Source organism: Kogia breviceps, chromosome 10, assembly GCF_026419965.1.
Source record: "Kogia breviceps isolate mKogBre1 chromosome 10, mKogBre1 haplotype 1, whole genome shotgun sequence".
Classification (NCBI taxonomy): Eukaryota; Metazoa; Chordata; class Mammalia; order Artiodactyla; family Physeteridae; genus Kogia; species Kogia breviceps.
In genome coordinates this window covers 83,730,320-83,736,134 of record NC_081319.1, presented here as the reverse complement: position 1 = coordinate 83,736,134, position 5,815 = coordinate 83,730,320, and the positions used below count along the sequence as shown (strand labels likewise).

Below are 5,815 nucleotides of genomic sequence, written 5' to 3'. Positions count from 1 at the left end.
TCAACAGATGAATGGATAAGGAAGATGTGGCACATATATACAATGGAATATTACTCAGCCATAAAAAGAAATGAAACTGAGTTATTTGTAATGAGGTGGATAGACCTGGAATCTATCATACAGAGTGAAGTAAGTCAGAAGGATAAAAACAAATACCGTATGCTAACACATATATATGGAATCTAAAAAAAAAAAAATGTCATGAAGAGATTAGTGGTAGGATGGGAATAAAACACAGACCTACTAGAGCATGGATTTGAGGATATGGGGAGGGGGAAGGGTAAGCTGTGATGATGTGAGAGAGTGGCAGGGACATATACAAACTACCAAATGTAAATTAGGTAGCTAGTGGGAAGCTGCAGCATAGCACAGGGAGTTCACCTCTGTGCTTTGTGACCACCTAGAGGGGTGGGATAGGGAGGGTGGGAGGGAGGGTGACACAAGAGGGAAGAGTTATGGGAACATATGTATATGTATAACTGATTCACTTTGTTGTAAAGGAGAAACTAACACACTCTTGTAAAACAGTTATACTCAAATAAAGATGTTAAAAAAAATTAAAAATAAAAAAAATTTTTAAAAATTAAAAAGTTTAAGATCTCTCATAGTTAGGATCTCCCCAGTGCCACATCTGAGTCCCAAGGTTTTCACATGTGAACGTCTGTCTCCTGGAATACGTGGGATGCAGAGTGGGAGGTGGAGATTGGCCTCCCTGGGCTGGGCAGCTGCTCGCTGGGCTCCCTGCTGAGTGGGCCCAGGGCTGCAGATCACAAGCCATCTGTTCTCCCAGCCCTGCTCTTGACCTGCCCAGAGGGACTCGCTATTCTAATTCACCCACCAAAGATGCACTCTTTCCGATCTAAACAAACTAATCTGTGTCGGCTTGACGTGGCCCTGCTTGGGTCCCAGAATCTCCACCGTCCTCCTTTTCTCCCTCCTTTACAAACCAGGGGTCAGAAGAGCTGACAGTGGGGCTTCCCTGGTGGCGCAGTGGTTGAGAATCCGCCTGCCGATGCAGGGACACGGGTTCGTGCCCTGGTCCGGGAAGATCCCACATGCCCCGGAGCGGCTGGGCCCGTGAGCCATGGCCGCTGAGCCTGGGCGTCCGGAGCCTGTGCTCCGCAACGGGAGAGGCCACAACAGCGAGAGGCCCGTGTATCACACACACACACAAAAAAAAAACAAAAAAATAAAAGAAGAGCTGACAGTTAACTTAGATGAAGTGAAATAAGATAATAAATCCTAAGCTGTTTATACTGCAAACAAGCCTGTCACCTGCCCAGGTGAATTGCCTTTTGAAGTCTGTGCTTGCAACCCCTGAACAAATGGACAATAGCCAGAGTGCCACCCCTGAACAAATGATCCTGAGCTCACCTGACCTGGAGGCCAAGTTAGAGACCGACATGCAAACCAGTTGGACTCTCCTGGTGGCTCCTTGATAGCCTGAAAGCTCCAGCCAAAGGACCTGGCAAAGGCTCCCTCACTGAGGGTCCTGGCAGGCTGAGAAACTCTGCAGGCTCTTGGGTTTCACCTACTGGCTCGCCACTTCTCCTCGCTGGTTTCCAGTCTACACCAGTGGTTCTCAACTAGGGATGTCGCCCTTCAAGCGACATTTGGCAATGCCTGGGGACATTTTTGGTTGTGACAACCTGAGGAAGGGTGCTCCCGGCATCAGATGGGTAGGATGCAGGGGTGCACCTCATCTTCCTACAACACACAGGACAGCCGCAGGATAACAAAGAGTTATCTGGTCCCAAACGCCAACAGTGCTGAGGCTGAGAGAGACTCCTGCACTTGGATCTGTTTACTGGAATTTGGTTCTTCCTGTCTTATTGAAACCGAGCAGGACCCTGTGGGGCTCCTGGGCGCGAAAGCCTTTTGGTCCCCCATTTCTTGTAGGCAAGACTCCAGCCTCCACGACCTTCCCTGAGTTCCAAAGGGCAGATTCGAACAGTTGCTAATCAAGGGAGGAGCAGCCAAGAAACCACCTGAGGCCAGGAACCAGACAAGCTCATCAAGAAGATCACTTGTGACCAGATTAGAGGAGTGCAGGCCCTGCACACACCCTAATCTTGTCAGCAATCCCACCCTTGAACTATTGCTATAAAGCTCATCAAATCTTCCCACAGGAGCCCGCTGTGGCCCCCTTTGCCTGGAAAAGCAGTAAAGCTATTCTTTTCTACCTCACCCAAAACTAATAGTCTTGCTTTTTAAATGATGTGAGTTTTAGATGTTTAGTTCTGTTTTGTGAAGGGATGATACATAACAGAAAAAAGCAACCCCACACTAAGCCTCCATTCGGCCCAGTGCTTCTAACACGGTTAACTAGTATTGTCCTACTCTTGTTCGTGTTGTCACTTATCTCCTTTCTTGGATTTTTCTTCATATCAACTCTCCCTACCTCTTTGTATCCCGCAAATTATTAAGCCTAATTTCAATTTTTCGTAACGTCCTTTAGTTTCTCAACCCCTGCACTTCTTTAAACAATAGATTTCATCCATATGGTAGACAGAATAATGTCCACCACCACTCCCAAAGATGTCCACACCCTAATCCCCAGAACTTGTGATGTGTTACCTTACATGGCAAAGCAGCAGATGTGGTTTAAGTTAGGGACCGTGGCGGGGGGGGGGGGGGGGGGGGGGGGGGGGGCACGGTAATCCTGGATTATCTGGGTGGGCCCAACCCAATCACATGGTTCCTTAAAAAGGGAAACTGTTCTCCCAGTTGTGATCAGAGAGGCAGTGTGACAGGGGGAGGGTGGTCACTGAGATGCAGTGTTGCTGGTTTTGAAGATGGGCGGTGGGGGGGGGGCAGGGGTGGGGGGCGGACCCAGGAGCCAAGGAATGTGGGCAGCCCTTTAGAAACTGGAAGATGCATGGAAGTAGACTCTCTCCCAGGGCCTCCAGAAAGGGATACAGCCTTGCTGACACCTTGGTTGAGCCCAGTAAGACCCAAGTCGGAGCTCTGATCTCCAGGACTCAATTTGTTGTTGTTTTAAGCCACCAAGTTTGTGGCAGTTGTTAGGCAGCCATAGGAAACTAAAGCAATCCCACATTTTCCATCTTTCGCATTCATTAAGGTATTCCTTTCCTCTTAAATCTATTCTTGACTTCTAAAAGGCTTTTCTATCTTAAGCCTTTTTCTTTATTTCTTGTCTCCCATTAGCAAAGAATTATCCAGACATTCCTTCCTGATGTTTCTAAGAGCTGAGAAGTTGCAGGTTTTTAGTTTGTTGGGATGCAGCCTGGTGATAGCCTACAGATCTCATTTTGCAAGTAAGAGCAGGAACTTCAGAGAGGGAAAGCCCTTGTCAAGTTCACTCCATTGTCAGACAGCAGACCAGAACCACACCCCATGTCCTGACCCACCAACTGCTCCTATTTTCATTTCCTTCCCCATAGGAAAAAATAGGACTATCTCATTGATTCAAGAAGAGCATACTTACTTTTTCTGACTATGGGGGCTCTGAAAATATACTCCTAATTGATACTGTCTGGATCAGGGTTTCCTGGCAAAAGTCCCATGGAAATTAGTTCAGGGAGATACTCCAGGAAAATTGTTTGAAAGCTTCTGCTGTCAAATAACTTGGGAGACACAGCATGTTTAACCTTGTCTTGGAAAGTCATTATATACGTAAGCATAAAACTTCACAGAAGTCCCATAAGAAGAAACAAGTTCTAACCCAGAGTTTACCCTTTTCATATCATACCCATTTGCCTGCAACAAGAAATGCTGGTGTGGAAAGTCTCTCCGTGTGCTTCCTTTGGCCCTTCAGCTATTGTATAGTTGGTTTAGTTCAGGATGTGGACTTGGCCTGAGTACACAGTGTGGGATCCTTTGGGAGCTGAGCAGGTGAATGCTGAGACAGACTGCTGGTTACCACCCATTCTTCTTTTTTTCCTTAACTGAACCCCATTTTATTTGGGTCAACAAGCATTGAACTAAAACTATGATTTCTCTCAGACTCCTTTGAAGTTAAGTGTGGTCATAGACATAGTTCGGGCCAATGAGATGGGAACAGAAGTCTATAGAGGAACTGCCGAAAAAGCTCCCACATGCATATCCTCTTCATCTTTCATCTTCTTCCTGCCTAGAGTACAGAGGCAATACCTGGAGGTGCAGCAGCCATCTTGTCACTGTGAGGTCAATAGCCATTTACCAAGGGTGGCAGAGAAGAAAGCTAGCAAGAGCCTGAGCCCCTGGTTGTGTGGAATCATCTCACCAGCTTTGGGCAGCTTCTGGTCTACTGGAGAATCTGAGAAAATAATAAACTGCTACTGGGTTAAGCTTCTGTGGTCAAGTTTCTGTTCCATGCCATCGAACATCTTTCTAACTGAATCGTGGTTCAATATTTATTTCTGAGTCTCATAGAATTTTACTCTGTGAGTATAGTCTTGGCTTTCTTTATGAAAGGCAGTTACTGGGGAGAGTATAAGACGTTTACAGAGCAGTACAGCACCAGCATCAAGTCACCCAAGTCAGTGGATCTCTAAGTTTGGCCCCAGACTAGCAGCATCAGCCCGACTTGGCATCTTCCTAGAAATGCATATTCTTGGGACTTCCCTGGTGGTCCAGTGGTTAGGACTCCACGCTCCCAATGCAGGGGGCCCGGGTTCAATCCCTGGTCAGGGAACTAGATCCCACATACCGCAACTAGAGCCCACAAGTCTCAACTTAATATCCCACACGCGGCAACGAAGATCCCGCGTGCCGCAACTAAGACCCAGTGCAGCCAAATAAATAAATAAATAATTTTTTTAAAAAAAGAAAAGAAATTCACATCCTCAGGCCCCACCCCAGATCTGCTGAATCTGAGACTCTGGGGGTGGAGTCCAGCAATCTGTGTTTTAGCAAGCCATCTTGGTGATTCTCAGGTACACTGAAGTCTGAGAGTCACTGCCGCCAGCCGCGGCGGGTCCTTAAAGTGCAGCAACAATCGACGAGAGGGGGTAGGGAACTGAATGCACCAAGGTATGGGATCAGAAGGGAACAAGCAACTGATGGTTGCAAGGCAAGTTTAATAACAAAGCATAGCCGTATATATACCCCTAAAGCAGGGAATTTGCTTAGTCACCATCTTATCGGCATCAGCTGGTTAATTGGCTTCTCGGCTTAGTCACGCCTTATCGGCATCAGCTGGTAGATCGGCTTCTCGGCTTCTCCCTCAAAGGCACCAATTTCCTCTCCAGGGTTGCTTTTCCTAGCTTTTGGGAACAACCAGGGACTCCCAGTAACTGAGCAGGTCCCTGGAGCGATTTGGCCAAAGGCCATCTCCTTTTTTACGTTCATACCATAAAGTCCAGGATGCATACTAAGGAGAGTACAATCGGGCCCTGAGGCTTATGAGGGTCTTAATGGCGCCTTCCTCAGAGGGCAATGCTCGCCACATTTCCCCCTCTTTTATTTTTTAAAGCTTGATAATGCAATTTCAACCCATACACCTCCTGACGAAGAGCAGCGAGACGGCCAACAATAAAGCGTAATAAACAGTAATGCAATTAACATCAACAATACACATGACCCCACGGTAATCAATCCTGTGAGTCCATTTTGAAACCAATGCATTGGGTTTAACCATTGAAGCTGATCCAAGAGTCCTTGAATTAATTGTTGGGGCCCGTCTTCTTGTAGATGAGCTTCTTGAATTGCTTGTATTTCCGCATTAAGTTTTTGTATGTCCGTACTAATGTGTCCATCAGTCTATACACTTAAAAAGTGCATTTTTACTTTGTTCCAATCCCAGTTTCATTATAAGCGTGTTGAGTCACACAAATCCAAGTATATTTAGCATGGCAAATCAAACGCATTTTCA

The 5,815-nt window shown here is 46.6% G+C and overlaps 1 non-coding gene across 1 annotated transcript; it reads left to right on the top strand.

Annotated features, from left to right (window-relative positions):
* Positions 1 to 4,563: 4,563 nt before the first annotated feature.
* On the top strand, positions 4,564 to 4,636 carry TRNAW-CCA (transfer RNA tryptophan (anticodon CCA)). The gene has a single exon. It is a non-coding gene; the product is annotated as a tRNA-Trp (tRNA).
* The last annotated feature ends 1,179 nt before the right edge of the window (positions 4,637 to 5,815 follow it).